Source organism: Cyanistes caeruleus, chromosome 2 (assembly GCF_971803275.1).
Source record: "Cyanistes caeruleus chromosome 2, bCyaCae1.hap1.1, whole genome shotgun sequence".
NCBI classification, from domain to species: Eukaryota; Metazoa; Chordata; class Aves; order Passeriformes; family Paridae; genus Cyanistes; species Cyanistes caeruleus.
Genome location: NC_141702.1, coordinates 68,427,403 through 68,452,154, shown reverse-complemented (window position 1 = coordinate 68,452,154; position 24,752 = coordinate 68,427,403). Strand labels below are relative to the sequence as shown.

Below are 24,752 nucleotides of genomic sequence, written 5' to 3'. Positions count from 1 at the left end.
TATTTCTGCTGTAGTACACATATTTAACTATTAGCCATAATATTTTATAATTGGTAAATCCACTTATTATCAAGAAATAATTTTCCAAAGATTAAGAATTAAGTCAAAGTACGGTACAGATGAACAAATTTAAGAGTTTAGGGGACTGTGAGAATAAAACAGGTAATTTAAACACATGAAATGATAGAACATTAAACTCAGCTAATTTCCACAGAATTTGGTGGAATCAGAAAGAAACACACTTATGCTGGTATATCCAAGATTATGGGAAGTAACACCTGCATTATTTCACATGGTACTGTACCATGATTCCTACTGAAGCATTTAGGAGCAGCCTGTGAACCAGAGCAGCTGCCCACTGGAGAAAGTCATCTGAACTGGAAGCTATTGAAAATTGGTGAAGGGTAGGCTGATAAATTGCTTAGATTTTACTGATACTTTGCAAACTAGCAATATTCTGTGTAGCTCCTTTGTTTTCTCTCATTGTACTTTTGTCCATTCCCCTTGAAGAAGCTGGCATGTGTCCTGTTATTTCTACTGATAAATGTATACACACATCACAATGTTCCTTATCATTCTTGTTTAATGAAGTTTAGTCAATTTATGGATACTTTACATATTGCATCACAGATGGTTGGTTTTCAAGAGATATCAGAAATGGGCATTTTTGACATTGGCCAGATGTGCCAAGTAACAGTGACGTTGCAAATATAAAACATATGCCAGCAGGAAATTTTCTGTTATTTGTGCAGCCTGGCAGCTAAATTCTATACAATCCTTGGAGTGAATGGCAGGTATCCCTTATTTCCTAAAAGACCTCAAAAAAAAAAAAGTACAAACACTGTTTTTCTCATTCTTACAAAGGTAAATGTTCCTGTTTTGGAATCAAACCCTGTTTGGTTTCTGCTGCTCAAATAACCTTCTTTTTTTTAAAAAAAAAATAAAATTAGAATTTCCTGCATGAAATACAGTTTCTATTACTGTATGCTTCTCTAAACAAACAAAGTATTTTTTGGTAAAGGATGCTGGAAATTTGGTTTCTTTCAAAATTTCTGATAGAATACATCTTTTTTTTTTTTTTTCCTGCTGGAAGCTCTCATGTGCAATTTCTTATTTGACCCTTTTCTTTTTCCTTAGGTTTTTGATGATGGTGGGGTTTTTTGTCTGTTTGTATTTGCGTTTTGTTGTTGTTGGTTTTTTTCATATTCCACATGTTTCCTGTAGGAAAAGGGAGAGAATAATTTGGCATGTTAATAAAAAATAAGAGTAGGCACTGAGGTCAAATGCCACAGACTTGGAAAAGGCAATAGAGAGTTCCCCTGAGGAATAAGACTTTTAAAATATATGACAAAGATTTCTTTGTTAAGAAAAGAACTGCTCATACAAGACTGCCTCTGTTGCTTACAGCAGTACTTCTGGAGTTGTACAATATCAGAAACTGATTACATAGATTTTCTTAGCCACATGGGTTAATTGTGGCTATTGTGGTTGGGATTTCCAATGGAATAAGACCAGGTGGTAATGCTTTTCACAACTTTCATCAGCATGAAAGAGGACTGGATGAGAAGAAAGGACAGGTTATCTGGGAAACACATGGTTGATCAGATATTTCATTTGGCTCTTTTTTTTGTCTGAAAGCTGGAAAGAATTCCTTCTGTATGCAAGCCTGAATTCCTCCTTTACCCACTAGTGTTTGCTGTGTTTCCATCAAACAGTAAAGCAAATTGTGTTAAAGTTACTAGTACTTGTTAGCAGAAAGACTTTTCTTTATGTACTGCACAGTCCAAATTTTTTAATTTCCTATCTTCACTTCTAATAATACTCCTTGTATTGCATTAAACACTCTCCTATAAAGATATTATCTTGTAATTAGGTTTCCCTACAAGTCTCACTACATTTAACTAGATATGGGTCAGCTGTATAATATTTAAGATTTTTAGGTATTTCAATTAAATACAAATCTATCAACCTGAACAAAATATGTGAATATTTTATTTTTCTGCTTTCATTTAAATTAGCTAACTTACTTTAGAATTGACTGTACTAAGCAAAATAATAGTTATCTGAAGGGCGAGATAAACTTAAGCAAAAATGCTGCCACTGAATATATTTATGGTCTATTAATTAAGTCTTTGTAAAAAAATCTGGTCCAGTTAAATTTACAGGTTTACTACATGTAGGAATAAAAATGTTAAATAAAACCAGTATCTCTGGACTTCTGAAAATCTTCAGAGGACATAAAGGAAAGAGTGCATGATATATGAGACAAAAAGACTGGCACTGTGAAAAGCAAGATCAAAGTTAAAATGCTTTCTCCCACTGTTTTTGAGCCTTGTTCCTAAACCAGGAAAAATAAAATGTAATTTCCAAAATGGCAAAAATTTAACATAGTAAAGGAGATTACTTGTAATCAATGTGAGGTTTGAGTGCAGTGGTCAAGAATATAAGGAAAACAAAATATTGATGTTCTTTTCAGAGTTTTCTACCTAGATTTATTAGTATTAGTACCCAATATATTTTTATCCTGCTGTCAAGTTTTGACTGTACTGAAAAAAGGAAAGCTACACTGATCTCACTTCTAGGAGATTCTGAGCACTGTTCTTTTTGACTTGGAAAGTGAAAGGCACAGCCATATTTTTCATAAATGTATACTCCCAGAAGGGAGCATTCTTTACAATGTAAGATAACTTTTTAAGTATGAGTTTCCCAACAAAATGTGTGTACTGTTTGTTTGAAAATACTGAAGATAATTTAAATCCTTAAACAACAAGATATAGGTTTTCCAGATGTCATTAATTTTAAATGCTGGCAGTGACAATGTCTCTCTTTTATTTTTGCACATCTTTCCTTTCTCTCTTCTTTCTGTTTTTTTTTTTTATAGATGCAATACTTCTTCTGTCATTTTTTATCTTCAGTGTGCACCATGCAAAGTAGGAAAAAATCTAATTAACCAAGTATTGAAACACATTGCTCAAGGGAGAAAAAAAATAACCCATTACCACTAAGACAAAATCATCAAGTCCCAGAAGTTTTGCAAAGAGGAAGCAAATATTGCAAAGAAGGCATCCAAAACTATGCAGCACTGTTCCTCAGTGTTCACCTAATGCCAATCACCTGCCTTGCCTGTAAATGCTTCCTCAGCAGCACTCCTTCACTTCCCACCAGCTGCTGCCCTGCCAGGCTTCTGCCTTTTCTCACCCCTGACTTCCAGTCATTGCAGCCCTCTGTCTCTGCTGGGACATGTGCTCTGGGCTTGCCTTGCTCTGATTCACCAAGATGTGTTGAACATGAAGTCACCCTGCTGTATTTTGCACAAATACATCTATGTACCTTCCTCTACCCATGATGATCCTCAGCACACAAACCACTAATTTCCCACCATATTTCTCTTTATGGTAGTATTTATTTTTATTTTTCATGAATAGTAATTTTTTGGATAAATACTATTGCTTTACATCATCTTGTATCTTCTATAAAAGTTACACATATATATATATATGTATATATATATTTGAATTTATATATATTTATATATATAATATATAATACTACCATATATAATATATATTATATATTATAAATATATTATAAATATATTATACATTATATATAGTAGTATTTATAATATATATTTTATAATATGTATATTTGAATTTATATATATTTTTAAATATATACATTTGAATTTGTATATATATATAGTGCTACCATATAAATATGGTAGTATTTATTTCTATTTTTCAAGAATAGTAACTTTTTTGAAAAATACTATTGCTTTAGATCATCTCTTCTATAAAAGTTACATTTTTGTATCTATCTATATATATATATATGTATGTATATATGTATTTTTTTCAATTTATAGTCTCAGTTTTACAGATTTGAAGAACACAGATAGTATGTCTGATGCCTGGCCTAGCAGAATAGATGATTTGGGACTTGAACTTTCTTAGTTCTGATACATGTGTCAACTTGGTTGGTGATGTCTTAGTGAAACATTTTGCCATAGAAAAGAAAGATAGTTGTTTTTGACTTTCAGATCTATAGCAGCAGAAAATATGGCATGACTATCACATTTCTTTCTAATTTCTGGTAAAAAGTTTCATAAGTTAGATGTCTGAAATTTTGTTTTTCTTTTTTTTTTTTTTTTTTTAATTTTAGGTCTTAAGTCATATATTTCGTTTGGAAAGAAAAAAAAAAAAGCCAAACCAGTGACTCTGTGATTTTACAACTTCCTGTTTTGTTTGTTGTCATACAGGTTTTTCATAACAACTTAGAAGCAATATTATTTGTATTAAACCAAACATTTGTAATGAAAGCCACAGGTAAGGGAGAGAGATTTGTACAGTTTTGCAGCCTCTTACCCATCATTGACACAAGCAGATGTCACAGAGACCAGTGCTGAAGTTTCTCACAGTCCAAAATGGGCTCAAGGATCTGAAATAAACATTCTAAGACATGTCCAAAGTGTACAAACTTCTTTCATTCTTAATTCTTCACCTGTCAAGGGTTCATTGTATAACATGGTGTTTAAGTTTTTGAACATTTTCTGCAAAGCCTGCAGAAGGTTGCAAGGTATGCTGCTGATATTATGGTATGTCCCTGCAACATTTGCAAAGGCTGGGTGATCAAGTAAGTCTAAACATGCATAAAATAGGTCAAGTAGTAGGAAAAAGCTCTCCATTAATTTCTACAGAATTTATATGTGTGTGTCTTTTCTAGGTGTATATACTTAAGAATAAACCAAATTAATGGCAAAAGTCTTTGGAAAGCGTATCATAAAATCATGGTTGAAAGATTTCTATTGAGTGTTACAGGCTTTAGATGTATATGAATGAATGAAAATGGTAATTAAGCTTTATTCAGCGTCACTGCCTTCTATCTGTCCTTATCCCAGTTTTAGGTGGATTGCTGCCTGGGAAGAAGAAAGGGAAGTTAATTATTTGGGAATGATTCAACTCTTTTTACCTGTTTGGTTATCTGCTGGTGGCAGAGGTACTGTCAGATGCCTACTGAGAGCAACTGAAGTGCCAGTGCAGACACAGGCTTAGCTGGGTTGGGGCAGGCACAGCAGGTCCAGTGCTTGCTAGGAGTCTGGCATTTACCACCAGTTCTGTTCCATGGTGTACCTGCTCATAGATAGGAGATCACACTAAAATGGGAGCCTGGATACAGTTTATCACTTAGTCCAAGTAAAGGAGTCATATTCCCAGGTTCTGTGTGCTCTCTGCTTTATCTTGCTTTGGATCTGTCCTTGAAGCATCCCCAATTTCAGCCCTTAGGAAAGCCTGGTGAAGACAGATCCCCTTGGCTTTGCCTCAAGACAGAATTAGTGTGCTGCAGTCTTAGCTGGTGAAAACAACCTTTTTTTTTCCTTTTTTTTTTTTTTTTTTACCCAGGGCTTTATTATCAGAAAGGACCTTTTCCTTACTGTCTTTTCTCTGTCCTCTGAGTCTGCTAAGGGTCTCTAATTTTTTTCCTCTTTTCTGAACTGGGCAATTTTCTGTTCAAGCAAATCATAACCAAGTAGAGTTGAAAGAAAAAACAATTTATAGGCTTGAAAGTGTGACTCTCTCTCGAGCCCTCAGGTGCTTGCAAAACAGCCAGGAGGTATACTGGGACATGTGGTGGAATAGAAAATGCTCTAAGAAATTTAGTTGTGATTTCTAAAAAGTAATCCTGTGCTTATGCCTGCAGAGGCATTTTGTTTTCAGAGATAGTTCTTTATTAAAAAAAAAAAAAAAAGGAGACATTTTCTTTGTCTGAAAGAATAGGATTTTCCCAAGTAAGAGGATTTGCTAAAGACTATGTTAATTTATTTGTTTTCACTCAGTGGAGTCATTGTATCGCCTGCCATATTTGCATATTTCTACTGCATACCTTTCAAGGGATTTTGCACAAATTAAAGGGGAGTTATGTGTATGTTATTATTTTGGAAGTTCTGGGAATGAGTACACTGTATAAATGGGAATTCATTAGGATACGAGAGGATATTGTTATTATACTCTGCTGTATGAACCCAGCACACTGCTGCCACCCACCTATATTCCTTCTCAGTTAAGTCTGGGACTGCAGAATGAAAAAGAACTTGATTTAGCATATCACTAAAAATGAGCTGGGGTAGGGGCTTGTGGCCCTGCTTCATTCCACTTACTCAAAACCAAACTACTTACCCCTCAAAATCGTCATGGAGAAACCCATAAAATACAGAAATAAAAGCAAGTTTCTAACTCTAAATGTTCTGTGTAGCATATGCTGTAAATGTAGCTCTAACTCTGCAGGACTGCCCTTGGAGAAATTTTTGAATTCAGGGAACTAAAGGGGTTTCCCAGCAGTAAGGTAAGGCCCTCCAGCCATATGGGGCTATAGTCAGAGATCTTCAGGCTAGAGTGTTTTAATTCTGATTTTTTTATTCAGGAGAAGATGTTCTCTCTCTGGCATGATTGTTCTTACCAAGTATCCAGGATATTGAGGAGAAATTCACTGTAGGAACTCTAAATACTTTCAGTGTACCCCTGGAGTTACCTGAGGCTCTCCAGCAAGTGTGGGAAAACCCAGGAGACACCAGCGAGGTAGTGAGAAGTTCATGGCTTTTCATTGTTCTCCCATCTTGTACTGCACCCCCTGGGGCTCACTTTCATGTCTGAATATTGTCTTTACATTTCTGTTTACCTCTTAATAATTTATAGGTTCCAACCTGTTCCCAGTCAAGAAAGATGCTTGGCTTCTGATCGTTACCTCAGATTTCTGCAAAACAAGGTGCCATATAAACTACAAAAACAACAAAAAAATAAAAAGGAGGAAACAAGTCCCCCAGAACTGTATGAAATATCTGGAGTTTTTCAGGGTTTGTTGTTCTGGTTTTGGGTTTTTAATTTTGGGGAGTTTTTTGTGAGTTGATTTGGGTTTTTTTCATTTGTGTTTTTGGCAGGGTTATTTTTTTGTTGTTGTTGTTGGTTTTGGTTTGTTTTTTTTAAACTTTGCCTCTAGCTTGGTGTGATTTTGTGGTAATCACTATAGTTCATAGTTGGTTCATGTGAAATCCATCCCAACAAGCAGTGCTGAAATGCTTGTTCCAATTTAGGACCACTGTTGGTTGCTACTTTCTAGCAGTGATAGAAATAAATTTCTCTGCACAGGAACACATAAAATTTCTTCTATCAGGTTTCTTTATTTTTTCTCCCTGACTGGAAGAAGGATGATGCTAGGGAGGAGATGATGCCTCACCTCACTTTGCAGCCTCAAGAGCTGTTCTCCTGTGGAAGCAGCAGCCCCTATTCCAGCCTCCGAATCTCTCCTTGCATTGTGCATTGCAGTCATTGAGGGTTTGAATCACATGCTGTGGATATTGATACCATCATCCTTGGGTATATGGTAGGGGAATGGCTATCCTTCTGGAATTATATGGACTTAAAAACAATGATAAAATAACTTGATTATGGAAGACAAAGCATGGTGACTCACCTGGTCCTTTGCAGGCCTATTTTTTCCAGTTAGTTCTCACGATTTTCTAATTTCTGGTCATAAAGGCAAATAGGTAACCTGAAAACAAGATATCAGTGAGTCAGAAAGGAGACAAGATAGTTTCTGCTATTAGTCACTATGGTTTAATAGTGTCTTAGCATGGAGTCATTGGTTTGTTCTGTCAGTGTTATTTTGATTTGATTACTGTTTCGAGCTGAAAATTCATTTGATGTATAGAAAGCTCTGTTATGTTGTGGCTAATAGCAGAGCTGCCCTTGAGCTGTGAATGGCCATACAATTGGTAGGCAGAAGTATCCCTAACTGAGATAATATTTTTAATGCAAATAGTAAGAAAAAAAATCTGCCGTCTGGTAAGCAGATATTTACCCTATCTCTCCTATCCCAATTGACTGCTAGGGAATGGATTTGGACCAGAATATTTCAATTCTGTACATTCAAATCAGTATTCAGGCTAGTCATATGAGGTGTTGCACAGGAGAGAAAGCTGGACCATCCTCCCGCTCCAGACAAAGAAATATCATAGAAGCAGAAAATTATGTCTGCAGAAACATAGGTAAGAATTGAACTACTTGTAAAAGTAGTTATTTACTGCCATGAAGTGGCAGTAAATACGGCATTGGTTTATTATTTTAAATACAAAGAGGCTTAACTAGCGTTCCCTGTATAAGTCAGGGACAATCTTTTGGTATGTGACTTACTTGGATGCAGGGGGTTTAAATCCACCCAAACTTGAAGCCAGACTAAAGTACTTTCTCAGGACTGCTGTTTCATTTCATGTATGGGTGCTTATTGTATCCAGGTCAAAACACTGCAGCCCATTTTCCAGCTTGCCTCCCTCCTCTCCCTAATACACTCGTACATTTCTGTGTCACCAAGCACTCTGCAGTGAGGAAACTTCTACAGACAAGGTCCTGTGCACATGCAATGAGGCACCTAGGGAAGGGAAGGAATGGGGTCAGGGAGTGTAAGGATGCTGAGATAGTATCTGCATCCTCAGAGGAACTTCATCCTAAATGCACATTAAAGGGCAGAAAATATTTATGGTTTTGTTGATCCTTGAGAAAAGTCAGGCATGGTAATGGTGTAAAAGCTTTTTAAAGTGGCAATAAATAATAATTATTATAAATAAGCCTCGGAGTCATAAAAATCCCTCCTTGGCCACCTGAAAGCTTCTTTATTACCATTATCTCAGTATAAATAAAAGTGCTTTTCTTAGACCAAAATATATCATACAAATGAGAGCTTTGATCCAAGTCCCCCTATTTTCCTAAAGGGTAATGAGTGATACATTATTTATTGTAAACTTGGGTTAATTCTAGTTTTTTTCAGCTTCAGAAGAGAAGTTTAGGTCAATCTCAAATTTTTCACCTGCAAGTGTTCATAAGCACAAAGAAATACTGGTGCAGTCAATGGCATTAGAACGTGTATCAGATTTTTTAAATCAGACTTTTTTTTTTTAAGAAGGTAAGTAGACTGTAAAACACTTCAAAGCAGAGTGGAGTTGTCCATGAAAGGACAGGGTATCCGTTCCTCTCTAGAAGAATGATTGATACTGCGTAGTGTGGAAAACAGCTACCACAGAGCAAAGCCCTTCAAGGCTTAAAGCTTTGATAAGCAGGAGCAAAATTGTTACTCTTATATTTACATATACACTGCAGCACACTCCAGGCTTAGAAACATTATCACCATCAAGATTTTTATCAATATCTATCAAAATACCTCTAAGTATATTCATTTAGATGTGGCAGCATCAGTCCACAGCTACTCCTATCATTACTGGTGGCTGTACTTGGTCAACAACTGTATAAAAGGGTGCATGTATTAGAAGCAAGTATTACAGTGACCTGTTAGGCATTTCTAGTTTAGTACAGCATGAGGGCTTATTGTGATTCTGACTGTCCCTCTGCATCCTTTTCCCCCATCTTTGTTAACTTCCTCCTAGGTCTGAGATAACATCTGGACAATAGTACCACCTTGACCTTTATCTCAAGTTCCCATTGTGGTGGCTCAACTTACAGTCCAAATTTCAAGGGATATTTTGGGGGGTGAGCTTCAGTGGTGGGTACAGATGCCCTCTGTCCCATAATTTGGTGTGGTCTTTCTTTGACTGGGGATATGCACATGAACAGCTGCTTCTTTACACAGTTTGCCATGGGGGAATTTTTGTAAGGATGCATTACATGGGATGTACTAACCAGATCTCACCTCTGTCAGGCCTAGAGTTAATGTCATCCTGTTACTCCACTCTGGCTTGTCTTATTGCAAAGCTCTTCTGGACTTAGGAGTGTTTGAGATGGGCAGCTGTGCTCTTTAAGCCATTATAGGACTGTGTCTCCATGTTGAGAGAAAAGATAACAGCAAACTTTGAGCCATATGCTGGCTGCCAGCCCAAACACTTTCAGGATTCAGTTTTCAAATCTCATGTTTTCTTTTGGCACCTCAGTGCAAGAAAAGCTTCCAGGAGTTTCTCAGTCCTTAAGATCATTTTCCCTAGGAACATTCTTAAAAAATTAAATCCCCAGCATGCTGTCTGTCCATGTGGCTCTCAGTCAGTATGAGGAAACAGAGTTAAACATACACTAAGTTGCACACATAATTTGCCAGGCAAAGCTAAATGTTATAATGTATTTTTTTCCCCAAAATGTTTATGTATACATTACTGTATTCACAGAACTGCAAAGCGTCAGCTGTTGGACAACTGAATGTACCATATTACTACCCACATCACACTTCAAAATGACAACTTTAGCCACCAGTATGAAGTTTGCCTACTTTAGACTTCTGTTAAGAAACAGCAAAATTGCTTGTAGCAAAACTGTTATTCATCCCAGAATGGATACATCTGGACTAGAACCCTGAACAGTACCAAACCCATTCTTTGCTCTTGAAATTTACCAGCATGTTTTGACTGTGCCAATATCTTTGAAACGTTCCAAACAGAGGGGCTGCAGCCTCCAGATGGCCTAGAGGAAATGGTCCCTGATTCATCAGAAACCCCAGATTGTCTTCCAGTGGTTATGCAGTGATTATGTACCAAGAGGCTGACATTAATGAACTTGCTCATTTAGGTGTAAGAGCTGTATGCCTCTGAAAATTCAGTTGTCTAGATGAATACAGCATGCGAATCATATCTGTGTGCTGTCATGTGAAAGAGTGATTATTTGTTGTGGCCTACATGTATTTTCTAGTTTGATTACTCCCATAAATGACAGAACAGTTTCCCAGGCTCTTTTCTGGTGGCAAGATCCTGCTGGCTACACTACTGTAGCAGACATTGTGGCCTTCCTCTACAGTCCTTTAGATGATGACTGGGTGGAGGGACTCAACCTGTTTCTCAGAGATTTTTGGGGTTCCTTGTAGCTTCTGTGATCTCTGTCTAGAAGGACTGCAGCACTTCTAACCACAGATGCTTTGCCAAGAGGGCATCTTGAATGACTTTTGCACCCACTATTGACTCCTGAGCTTGGACGCATTGAAGCTGTGACTCACCAGCACATCAGTAGGACAGGGATGTGTGTTACTGTGTGTTACTGGGGTGGTTCTCCATCCAGACACCTTTGACAGCTTCACTTCCAATCTCTATGGCTCTTTTCTGACTGTTGGATGCTCATCCTGGATTATCTAGATGATAAACTGCAGGCTTCCTTCTCAGCTGGCAATGTCTGGAAGACCCTCTATCCTAAACATCCAGGTATTCAGGTATCTAAGTCTAGACAGATGGATTTCAGGCCATGTGCTTGCCTCTACTTTCTGGGTATCCAGCTTAGTGATGTATAACCATAACCAAGAATACCTGGTCTCCTTAGCCCTCCCTACTACTTCCTTTCTGCTCAACAAGAACAGAAACACATTTCTCAGATCTCAGAATTGTCTTCAACTGAGCCCCTGCCCAGGGCTGACTTGAACTTCAGTTTCCTCTTGTCTAGTAGCTTTAAAACACAGATGTTGCTCCATACCTTCCACTAGCTCTGTCAGCCTTTTGTAACTTGACTATTGCAGCCTCCTCTCTTCTTACATCCTACATTGCTCACGTTTATCTACAACACTGCTAGCTCCCTGCTTTCCCAGTTAAGAACGTTGTCCCTAACTTCCCTCTCCATTCTTCTTTGTTCATCCTTTGTCCATTCTTTGTTTGTCCATCACACCTGAAAAGCATCTTGTTTTTGCTAGGAAGTCATTATTGGCTCTGTTTTATCTGCTAAATAGACAGTGCCAGGGGAAATGCAGGGAGACAGAATTAGGTCGCCTGCAGTCACAGCCATGGTGCATAAGCAGCCTTCCAGGTAATTCCTGGAATAGTTTGAGAATTAATGTAGGACAAACTATTAATTCTGGGCAGTTTGGTTATGGCCATCCTATTTCCAGGGCAAGTTTACCATTCCAGGGTGGATATGATTATACTGTGCCACCTGGTTTCAGGACCAGAGAAGGGACTCAGGACATCCGTGGAATGCTTCAGGCTTCTGAAGGTCTGAAATAGTGGTAGATTTCTGCTGCAGAAAGATAAAGTGTATAGTAAGCAGTAATTGAGTTGTGCAATAAAACCTGTCATTGTAACATGTTTTCTCTTGGGACTCCCACTCCCACTGTTACTTAATTACTTCTTCTTAATACCCCTGCTCTAAACAAGCTCTTGGTTCCCTTGAGATTATTTCAGTCACCTTTGCCAAAGTTTAATGGTCCAGTCAGTGATTATACCTTTGTTATCTAGTAATTACTCTGTACAAAAATTGAATCTCCAGACTTTAAAAATGCGTAGACATCTGCCTACAAGTTACCTTTTCATGAAGAAAGGAAGGATACTTTTCCAAAATCTTCATCAGTGCTTATATTCTAAATCACACTTCTGTTATAATCTCTTCTCAAAGAGCCTCAGATTTGCCTTTTCCATGTGCAATTTAATTGATATATTTCACACAGATGCTTCATTTGTCAAATCTGTTTTTGTACATAAAGTATTATTGAATTAAAATGTTGCCTATGAAAAGATGCTAGATAAATAAGCCTCATGAGAGCTAGACTCTAGAGTGAAAATTTCAAAGCCATATTAATATGTAGAAAAGCATCTGAGTGGCAAATTTTGTCACAACTAATTATGGATGCCAGCCATTTCTCTCTTGGTCATCACTAATTTGCATTAAAAATGTCTTTACAAACACTTGAAAAGTCAAACACAGCAGAGACCACAGAACTGTAAATACCTAGTGTTTTCCAGAGGGCCTTTGGTTTCAGAGTCATGTGAATGATTGGGTAAAGTTGTTCTTTGTTGGCTAAGATGTCCAGCTGTTTACTGCTAAGGACAGAACACTGGGCTGGGATTCAGGAAACTTGGATTTATTTCCAAATCTGTGTCAGCCTGATGGATCACTTTGGGCAGTCATTCCACCTTTTGTGCCTTATTTTCTCTTCTGGAAAATCAAGGCTGACCCTGAAACCTATCGATGAAAAGTGAAGTATAATAAATGGCCATTTTTATTAATACTCAGAATATGTTACATAATCCTTTTTATTTTTATTTTTTTTTTGGGGTAGATAAGGAATTCTGTGTCTCTTTCACAAAGTAAATGTGATTCCATAATGAGAACAGCCAATTTTCTTCTGTTCCTTATTCTGCTTTAAACAAAGCCTGTGCCTTTGAAGACAAGCCCAAGACAGCTTCCAGCTATTCTGTCACCTGCCAGTCTTTTTCTCTTCACAAGAAACAGGTCCAGTGGGACACCTTCCCTAGCTGTCTCACTCTCTGGCTGTGTCAGGATGTTACCTTTCACACACTCCAGGATTGCCCTAGACTCATTTCTCTCTGCTGTATGCTATTTCCGCACACATCTGGTAACACCTCCATGAGAAAAAGACTGGCAACTGTGATAGTTACTGCAGCTTCTTAGAGAGCATTTCGTCTACCTGTTCACCTGGTCCTGTGGTCTATTGCAGACTCTTACCATGACATCTGCCTTACTGGCCTTCTTCCTTTTTTACCTGTAAACACTGAACTTCATTATCCTCATCATAAAGCTCTAGCTTTCTAACATACAGGGCTAACCCACCACTTCTCCTTCCTTCTATATCCTTTTTGAAGTGTTTATAGTCATTCATTGTACAACCCTTAGCATCTGGATCCTTCAGAGGATCTGTCCCTAAATCTGAAGGGCATCTTTTTGAATGGTATTGATCTGCACATCTCTTGCGATGATTCACAGATGGGAACTGCAAGAGAGTAGAGAATTATATTTCATAAATAAATGTCCTGGCTCTAACCCATAAAAACTTTGAGGCTCAGGAGAGGAATGTCTCTCATCCAAAAGGCATAAGTTAAAAGCTGTTTGTAGTTTCTAAATGAGGGTTTTTTCTCTCCACTTAGGATCTTTTCCCTTTATCATCATCACCTTACCTTAGAATGTTTTCATTCTTAGCCAGCAGCAAATCCTTAGAGGTTTAGTGTGGTGGTTTCACATCGATTGACATTTGGAGAAGTACGAAAACACCCATGGAAGTGATTTCTTTGAGAGAGGCTGCTGGGAGCTTCCTTTGTGGCTAGAAAAGGCCAATAGGTGGCTAGTTCTGAGAACTGACAACATTTTGTGCCATTTAGAAATAGATCTGCCTCTGTGAGTCCCACATTTTAAAAACCACAAGCCCAGGATCACCTTCTCTTTGTTTCCAGCCTCGAAATGTAACGGAGCTCTGGTGAGGCTGGCCCTGCTCTCCCGGGGCCTGTGCGGCCTGGCGGAGGCCGGGCCGGACCCCAGCGGCTCCCAGGTGGGGATGGAGGCTGCGGGACCCGGCCCCAGGCTGGGCCGGACCACGGCTGCTGATACTCACTAGCCAAGGGCTCCAGGCCAAGCCGGGACCATTCCCACCCAGAGGCTGCCAGGCAGAAAGAGGGGCCCAGCATGGCCCGAAATCCAACACCGTGACTGCTGCGGCCACTGGGTGAGATTTAACCCTTTCACTACACAGATGAGACCTGCAGACCTTGCTCCTCTCTCCAGGGAGAGAAAAAGGAGTGACCATACGTAGGAAGACAACATGGAAATGCCAAGGTCAGTGGTGAAAGAAAGAGTCTAGCCTCAGATGGAAGGAGAATGAGGGGATGCTGAATGGGGCTGAAATATTCCTTTGATAGGGAGATGTCCATGGACAATGATATACTGGAATATCTCCTTTAATTCATCAGAGAGTATGGGAGGATGAAGCATTCAGACTGTAGATGTGAGCAGAGGTATCCATTGATGAAGCCAAGTAGATGTTGGAGTAGCTGTGATCCCATGAGATGCTTGAACAGAGAGAGATTGAACAGATGAGATTGATGAAGACCCTTTGCCCCCAGGGAGAGAAGAAGAAAACCTCTGTTCCCAGAGGTGATCACAGAGACAGATGAAGAGAACTTTTGCCTTTGAATAACTCATCCTTAAAATAATACCCCATGAGTTCATGGCCCATGGACACACCTCTAGGAGGGCTGTGAAAATGGGAGGAATGTCATGATGCAGAAATTTTTTGCCCGGGTGGCTGCTGTTAGTGGAAATGAAAAGCCACAAGAGAACTGTTTCTTGTGGAGAAGTCTCCATGGCACAGCAAGAGAAAGGTCCTCTCCCTAAAAGTACTGATGAAAGACTATTTTGTAGTTAGTATCTGATCTAACATCTCAGGTTTTGTCTTTATGTTGCTAGTTGGAGAAGGAAAGAAGTTGGGCAGGGGGAGGAAAGGTGTTTTGGAAGTTTTATTCTGATGCTTATTCTTGTAGTTCTATTAATAAAGTTTATTTATACCTTTTAAGTTTTGAGCCTGGTTTGCCCTTCTCCTAATCCATATCTCACAGCAAGGAATGAGTAAGTAAGCTGGGGATTTTAGCCAGCACTAAACGCATCACACTTAGGCAGTGTAATGATTGATAGAATTTTTCAGAGAAACGTGAGAAGTGCAGACATTTTTGTGTTTCCTACATTTTGCTGTTTTCCAGATTAGTGTAGGTTCTGCACTGCTCTGAAAGATACAGCTGAGCTTGCTATGGGAAAATCCACAGCCACGTTTTTGGCTTCGTGTGCTGAGATGCAAGTTGCTGGAGTGCAGGTTTTGGTGTGTTACTGTGGCATCTAGGAGTCCTTGTTACTGACCCAGATGCTGTTGCAGTAGGTGTTGCAGAGACTCAGCTCTTGTCACCTGGCTCTTCTCTGATGCCTATGTAAGATCATACAAAACCTTTCCTTCCCTGTGCCAGGCTGAGTGCATAGACGGATGAAGCTTGTTCGGTACCATACAGGGCTACAGTGGGATCAGCAGACTCTTGGAACTTCATGGCTGTTTCCCATGCATGTGATGAACTAGTTTTGAGTCAGGACCCCTTCTGAGACAGAAGGATAGGAGTTCAAATATGTATCCCTACATCTCCTGTTTCCTCCTGGCTGTGTCTAAGCAGTGGTGGGTTCATCCTTGCCAGCTGAGAAGGTAACGCCTATGTACTTCCAGGCATGAGGTCACAACTCCTGAATCCTTAGGGTACTCACACAGGTATTTATAGCTTCCCATAGTTCCTTTAGACCCAGGCAATGGCTTGTGCTTAAAGTGATCTGCTATTTATTTAAGAGTACTCTCATCTTCCATAAGAGTAGTAAGTCACAATTACTCAGAAAAGAAACCAAAACGGACTTCTAAACTTCTTAATAATTTGTGAAAGTTAGGTCATTGTGGTGTTTGTTTGAAAGAACAAATAACATGGTAGATAAGGAGTAAAGTCTCTTCCCATGAAGGAGATCTGAGAAAAAAAAGCTTGGAAGCTGACTGCTGCCTGGGTCCTGCCTCATGGTGAGGGCACAGATACAAGTTGCAGTGGTGACAGAAGAGAGAGTATTCACTTCAGGTGCTGGCTTCAGTACATTGACTATTTCCCATAACAGATCGATCCAGATTTTTCTCAAGATCTGCACATTAGGTATTCCTGTGAGAGAGCTCCATTCAGTTAGATTAAACACCACAGGAAATATTGTAACACTCCAACAAAGTACTGCAAATGACTAGTTAAGGAAAACCAAACCAAACCAAAACCAAATGAAAATCCAACCTTGTGTGAAATGATGTATTTGATACTTTTGTATTTAACTATATTTTTGTGATATCTAGCTACATGCTGTCTTTGCATCTTTAACCTTGCTAACATATCTATATGAAGACATTGAAGACCCTATTGATTGATCCTTCTAACAAAGTTGTCCATGAAAACAAGACAATCAAGCAACCTTTAATTCACACCACTCAAGTTCAAACGAGATGTCCATTGCAGCATATGAGGAAAACAAAAAAGGAAGCATGAAGTCTCCTTTGACTAATATTTTTACTCTAATAGCTCTGGAAAATTCTACAGGGAGCTATATGTTTCCGTAGCATAGCAAAGTCATCAGGCAGTACATATTAGAGCCGATGAAGCATGTTTCAGTGAGTCAGAAGCCAGCTGACATGAAATAAATTCAGTCTGAGGATAAAGACAAGGTTTGGTTCTGTTATTGGAAAGTGAAGGTTATTATTAATATCATTTTATCTAAGACCTTTTAAGAACTCAATATATTGTGAGTCACTTTCCCTATTTTGTATTATTTTCCATTTTCATAGTACCTCCCTTCCTGATTTTAGCAAAGCAAGTTCCTAAGTACTGTGAGAAAGTCTGTGCTCCTAATGATAACACTGATGATGTTTTCAGAGCTAGAAGTTAATGAGGAAACTTGTTATGCAGATTCAGAAGGATCAGATAAGCTTCTACTTCAATGGGATCAAAAGTGGAGTCACATGTTAAGAAAGCATTCAATAGGTGTTTTCAGAGTTTTGAGTCTATTTTAAGCACACATGAAGAGAGGTTCAGCTGAGATGAATCATGGTGGGGAGCTCTGCCAGTCTACATCAGCTTAATACCTGCTGCTGCAAAGTTCTCCCAGTGCTCTTTAGATAATAATTCAGCACACGAAAAAACTTGGGACTAACTCAGTGGAATGGCTTAAATGACAATAAATATAAAGGTGACTTGTAATGTCTGCAGACAAAGATATCTGTTTCCTACTTGCTGTGAAGTAGTTAGAGGGCATAAAGGCAAACAAATGAGATAAAAAGGATGCATTGCTTTGAAGCATATTTGAGAAATAAAATTAATGTAATTCTGTAGAATTCACAATTCAGGACTTGTTTAATCAAGCATGATGTATTTAATCAAGTGGTGATGGCTACATCTAATCAAGTGTGGCTTCAAAATTATCTAGTAGTTTTGGTATAACTTTTACTTTATAATAAACAATGTGACACAAACACTATACCACATTCTACTTCCTTGTTTATTCTGTTGGGGTTTTTTTACATTATATGTAAGTGACTGTTTCAGCCAGTTTTAAAATCAGAATGGGTAGCATTTGCCTGCAACAAATATTATAGATTTTCCCATTTACTGCTTTAGACTGAATATTTTCTATTCTTCTAGCCATTTATTTGCTCTGTTAATGGGCTTTGCAGCAGATGGACAAGTCTATTGTTTAGTGAATATGTTTGATTAGCAGCTAAGTAATTTCTGTCATTTTCTTAATACTCAGGATGTCTGCTTTCAGTACGATATATACACCCTTAAATCATCTTTTTATATATATATGCCAGACTTCCTAATTTTTGTGGTAGCCTATTTGTTTGCATTGTGATCTAGTTTATGATGGACACCCAGGAGTCCCAGCCAGGGTTGATGACAAGATGGGTGCTCTGATTTACTGGAGTGTTCTGACTTTGCATCCGTGTAGGCTTTCCATGGGCAGCAGATCCAAAACTCCATATGGTCCACGAAGTTTGGCTGCATACTCCTGAGCCAAAGAAGGTACTTTTTATTTCTGGCAGTCTGTGATACAGTGTAATCCTATGTGTTAATAATAACATTTACTTATATAATAAGCTCTGCTTCATGAGCTGTTATTTGTGACTACGTAGAGAATTGTGATAATTCTATTGGGCTTTCACTGTAATTTTTATCAATTGCAAATTCCTAAGGCTAACATATTTTGATGCCATTATCTTACTTGGGAACACACTTTAACTCTATATTAGTTCCTGCTTTCATTCTGGGCTTCACATTGTAGTGTACTTACTGAAGCAAAGTTTGTATACTATTGTGTTGCCGTTGTACACTGCAAAAAAGTAAGCTTTTACCTTGCTGACACATCAGAACAAAACACACAGGAAGAAAATTGAAACTGTTCTCCTTTTAACAGTGACTGTAGAATTCTTCCTCCTTTCAGGAAGTATTTTGGGGCCCTCTCTTGAAAGGAACTATCTACGTGACAACAATAGGCGTTAAGGTATATAAGGAACATTTGATACATCTTTTGAAATTCTCGAGCCATTCTTACAAGCAGACATGCACCAAGTTTTTCAGAAGTATTAAAGACAGAGGGAAGTATAATAAGCCTTTGTAATTCTTTTGTAACAAATCCAGTGTTCTGTACATTATCAAATATATGCTGAAGACTAAGTACAGAATAAACCTAAAGGAAGGGATCAGAGTTGGGGTAGGGGCATCTCAAGTGGCTTTTGAAGCTCTTTGTTTGGAGCTCTTTGACAAGAAGGGGTGTTTGAGGCAGGGCTGGAGATAGAATTGTAGGTGCTTGGAGAAGGTGGGAGCCCTTGGCTCTGTCTGTCCCTTTGTTGTTGGAAGGTGGAAATAATGGTGATTATTCACAATAAGGAGGAACCTGTAGTTTGCTTGGCCTCCTTCACATGCTGCTTTCCATTATGCCCATGCCCTTTCCAGCCATGGCAAATCCATGCTATGACCATCCCAGCTTCTCCTACTGTGTTTCACCCCAATACATTTTATAGTAGTGTTGTTTTCCTATCTACCAATGGGCTGATCTGCTGGTTGATATTGGGCAGAACCTAAAGTGAGATACAGGGTGATTTAAACCAAAGCAAGCTTCCCTGATGCTCAGGAAGGTATACTTGGAGTCCAGAGCCAATAGAGCTGGTTTTATTTATCTTTTTGAAATAACTGAGAAGCTATCACACAGAAAAGCACATCTGCTGCTGCCTTGCTGCCAAAGACATTCAGGAGGTTGAGAAGACATTCAGTATAGGAATGTAACTTCTCTTGTGGAACTTACAGAGTTATTTTAATAAATATAATAATTTACCATATTGGTAACACACCACCTTGGGGAAATGACTGCACACGTACATTAGTCCTGCTAACTTGACTGGGCATGTCTCAGGGGAGCAGCTGAGGAATACAACCCAGTCAGTAGAAGATCAGAGGTATTGGTATGAATCAATATTTATTTATAATGTAAAGCCATCAGATTGCATTTTACTGTTAATGAAATATGTGCAGATATGTTTTATAGAGTAATAGAAACCAAAATTTTAATTCACGTCTGTTTCAACAATTGCCATGTGTTTCTTGTGTTGTCCTCATTTTATTGCTGTACTCTACTTTCATCTTTTTAGCACTTTGACTTATTATTATTCTACACCCACTGTAATCTAAATAGAGACAAAAATACTGAATCTGTGCCAAAATTCTCTCTTTTTATTTTACTAACAGAAAAGCTGGCAATAACTTCAAAAATGTTCATCATTTTGGTAACTGCTTTTGTAATTTGAAATGTCATCCAAAACTGTTTATTTTCAGAAGCATGAGGGATTTGGAGAAAATTTCTGTTATTTTCTTCTCTTAAATGTAAGAAATTGAAAATTGAAACAGAAAAGAAGTTATTTTTGTTTAGTATAAAAACTGTTAGAACTGTCTTAAATACCTGGCAATGCATGTAGATATAAGCTAGAAATAATTAAAATGTAGAGGTACTTTTATCATTTTCATAAAAAATAGCATTAGTTAAATAAACAAGTTCTTTAAAGTTACACACTTGTATTACTGTAAGCAGGAAATTACAGGGGTAAGAACTTTTACCACAGGAAGTTAAAATACCTGGGCCATAAATGTAATTCTGTTGTTAACAGGTGAAGATTAAGTTTTATTGCAATTAAATAGTCCTGAAAAAACAGGACTATCAAATCCGCACATAATTTGAAGAGCTTCAAGATCTGAAATAACAGTGCCTAAATGATTAAATGAATTAAATGATGTTGGTATTACTATTCATCTTACAATGTGTGTTCTAGGATGGGAACAAACAGTGAAATTCTCCTTCCAAATTTCATCTGTTAGCTAGATCTAGCAAAGGATCAGTATTGTGAAAAGACAGGTCTGATCTAGAAACCCAAGCTTTTAGTTAATGTGTTATTTAGTTGCAATAAGGTATTTTGAGATACCTACTTTCCTTCTGACTCAGTCTGAACATTGGCACATAGTTTTAATTTTTCATTCTCACAAAAAGCTAAATTTGTAAGGTGAATTACCTGATTCAGGAGCAAGTAATTGTTTATTAAAGACTACGAATGTTTCTTGAGATAGAGCTGGATGCTTCATATTAATTTAAATGCATTTACCAATGAAAGTATCTAAAGTGTTTCTGCCTGTCAGAATGGAGTGGAAAATACCTTTCCCTCTTCAAGCTCAATAATGCTCCATGGAAATGTTAGAAACTTCATGTAATTTCAGTTTTCCCAAGTGGGAAGGATTTGCTGAACCTGCTGTAAAGGCAGACTCAGAAACCACAACAGCAACATGTTGTGATGATGAATAAACATGACACCAAGTTGTCTGTATCTAAACAGAGGTGAGGTAGTACAGATACGTGCATCAAAGATGGTAATGGACAATACAGGAGAAATTAAAATGGAACAAAAAAAAAAAAAAAAAAAGAAAACCAAAACCCAAACCAGCTGCTTTTTACCTAGTCAAAAAAACCCTACCTAGAGCCTCTTCTTGGAGTTTGGGGACTGCCTGGTTGTTTTGTCGAGCTCTTGCTGACTGGAGTAGGTGCACTCAGATTTAAGCCTTCTTTTGTTTTTGCTTACAACACAGGAAATGGTATGTTCAGAGGCAAAATAACAATAGTCATTAAAATGGTGAAAAAAATAGAATTGTACTCTAAAAATATGGTTAATGGAAGTGAATGAGCTCTTTATCACAGAGGCCAAACTTTTCTAGCACGTTGTTTGTACAAACACTTCTGTATGAAGTTGAATGCTTGACCTGCATTGCTTTCTCATTGCTCTTTTTAAGATGTCAAATGGAAAAAATAAAGGACAATTTTGAAATATGTTATTCTTTAAATGTATAGCAAGGTTCTACTCCCCATAACAAAATTGAATGCCCAAATATAAATAGGAAGAAAGTTAAGATTATCACCCTATCTCTTAAAAATAAAGACAGAAAATGAAACTGCAGTTTTGCTAAAGTCTAGGCCTTTACACTGAGGAAAATTTAAACTCAGTTCCAAAAACTTTGAATTGGTTAGCTAATTGGAAATGCTTAAATGAAATGGCATTTCCTAGCAATTCCCAGGATGTTGTTTGGGAGTACATTCTTCCCTATGAGCTGAACTGCTCAGGGGGACTACACAGCCCAGAACATAATGAAGAATTCCCCACTGAACAATTTTGTGCTCTATGCTCTGAGATGAGCATAAAAATTGAGAGAGAGTTTGATGAGGTGGCTTGCACTTCATCTCCTGAAAACCATTGCAATTTAGCAGGCTTAAAATGAAATCCTGTGCATCTGCCATAGACTGAATTGGGAGCTTTCTTTTGCTCAGCATTTTTGAAATGAAAATTTTTAGCATATTTGAAACAAAAGTAATGGAATTTTTTATTGTGGGCAAACATTTGATGTTCTAGAACCTGTCTACACAAAGAGCAAGTCCTGAAATACAGACCTCCTGGACTGGAAATCTGAGATTCGGTTGGTGTTAGGTTGGCATGTAGTCTGATCATGAGTCCCCTAAAGGGGAAGTAAAATGTCTGATGAAATATGTTTTTATTTATACTTCTCACTGTTGTACAGGGCAAAAGAGACTGTACTCCTCTGGAAAAGGCATTGCTGGCTACATGATGGGGCTAAATGAGCATTTCTTTAGGCCCATCCATAGAAGGGCAAAAAGTCAAGTTTTCAGTATCAGCAATTATGCTGGTAATGAATATTCCCTGCAATATGCAGGACTTCCCTCAGGTGTCTCTTTGGGGAGAGGACAAAGTCATTTCAGAAATGAAAAATCTGAGCCAGCATCTGAATTAAGAACTCACCCCTTGAGTATCAGACTCAATTGGCTACAATTACTGCTGAACTGTGCACTTGTCTTGTTAGAGACTCTAAGAGGTGCATTTCAGTATGTTCTGTGTTACCACATAGTGCAATAGAAATTAACAAAACAGTCACTAAATTTTGAAACAAGCAGAGCCATTCCAATGAATGCTGAGTATTAACAGAGTCACAGGCACTGAAGGAACTGAGATTATGGAAAATATTTTCTTGCCTCTATAAACTGTAACAATTATATTTAAACTGTCAAGAAAATTAACCTTTCTTAAATTGTTCTAAGTAACACCACTGTACATTTCTGTGATTGTGTTCCATATAACCAAGAGGAGTGTTCTGATTTATGTATTGAAAACATATTAATAAAATTATGTTTTTTTCTGCAAACTTAGCTGCTTCCAATGCATTGCCAGCTTTTTGAGTCTCAAATAATGCAATGAGCATAATACCATTAATTTCAATGAAGTTATGATAATTCATATCAGTTTAGTACTTTGATTCCCTATATTCCATAATCAGAGAAAAACCCACAGATTTGTGGAATTATTTTCTTTCACATCTCCTCATTTTCTCATTGCTGGATTTATGAGTAATTGACTCATAAACCAGTCTGAATTAAATTAAATGTAATTACTGAGTCCTAGGTCTACATCTGCAGCTCAGAGATTGCTTTAAGGGAACATTCTGCTGGTTTTTTTCAGTGAAAATCTACCAGATGCATCATCATCTGTAAATCTCCCTCTTTCTTCACACAAATAAGCAAATGGAATTGGGAGCACTTTGTTGTAATATGTGGCCCTTAAAATCCCAAATTCTCCACTGTAAGACACGTGCAACCAGCTACACTATTCACCAGGAAAATTATTGGAACTTTTTACAACTGACTTAGAAAAAACTGCCTGAAATGAGCAGAAGGAATAATCCTGTTTTGGTAAATACAAACTTCAAATGCAATAACTATTATTTATTGGGGATAATTACTTTCTTTTTTGCTTCTGTGAATATAAAGCATGCTGTAACCAGAACCTGAAGGTTCAGAAGGCTGAAGTAATTTTTTTTATATGTTCACTGTAAAAAAAAGACTATAAAAAAGATTAAACACCATAAATCTCTGCCAAGCACTTTTTTTCATGAGCTATATATTCAGTCATTCACTATTTGGAAAGCTTCAGAATAGACTTGATGCTATCTTATTTAGTTAAAATATGCCATAAGGCAGACCTGGATTCATTTCACATTGGAAAAATATTCCACAGATTTAGAGAATTTCCACAGATTCAGAGAGCTTACCATCAGGTAGACATAGCCAAATATTCAACCTATATGGACCTTCTCCAAGCTTCTGCCTTATTATTTGGTTTATAATTATCAGTACTGGAAGCTCAAATATTTGATTCCAACTCAAATTTTAAAACTAAAATTAAAATAAGATAAATTACTGAATTTAAAAATATGAGGTACTGAAAATGCACTTATGTTTTTTCATGATTGGATCTTAGATATTCAAAATCAGTTTTAAACAGGTTTTTGTCCTGTGTTACCATGGTAGCTTGTCATACTCTATTCTGTATAGTTTTACCTTGACCTCTTTGTGAGCTGGGTTGCACTTGCAAGCCTTTACATAATTTTTATCCTAGTATAAAAATTAGGCTACATTTAAATTATAGTATTATTTGGATTTGCCAAGAGCAGTCTATCAAATAATTGTGCATCAAGCCAAAATCATTTGTGCAATGATATTGTTAAAATCTACAGAAAAAAAAAAAAAAAAGAAAAAGGTTTCATGGCATTTCTTTAATGGATGAGCTGTTCAGCAGAACCATTTATTTATTTGGGTAGAGAGTCTGGCCTTCTATGAGCTTCCAAGCTTCAGAATATAATTGCATTATTTACTATGATACAGCAGTGGGCAAGGCAAGTGAAAAACAAAATTACATCAAAGGAGAACATTTAACTAGAAGGCAGCCTTTGTATTAGAAGTTACTTTCATTTCCTTTTGCTTAATAATTCTTTTTTGATAGTTATGTACAGGGGCAGCCCAATGCACTAAACTCTATGAACTGTGGAAGCTGCACAAATGTTAACACTTGACAAT

General features: G+C 37.6%; 1 long non-coding RNA gene across 5 annotated transcripts; it reads right to left on the bottom strand.

The window, feature by feature from the left end:
* Nucleotides 1-601: 601 nt before the first annotated feature.
* LOC111926841 (uncharacterized) lies at nt 602-13,912 on the bottom strand. Of its 5 annotated transcripts, XR_015283348.1 has the most exons (11): nt 13,874-13,912; nt 12,687-12,920; nt 12,264-12,423; nt 9,691-11,978; nt 8,184-8,418; nt 7,465-7,542; nt 7,228-7,339; nt 6,673-6,747; nt 4,969-5,129; nt 4,365-4,500; nt 602-1,218 (listed from the first exon to the last, which is right to left on the bottom strand). It is a non-coding gene; the product is annotated as an uncharacterized LOC111926841 (long non-coding RNA). The 5 variants fall into 5 exon arrangements; XR_015283350.1 differs by having other exon boundaries at nt 10,381-12,423; XR_015283351.1 differs by having other exon boundaries at nt 10,975-12,423.
* Nucleotides 13,913-24,752: the final 10,840 nt, after the last annotated feature.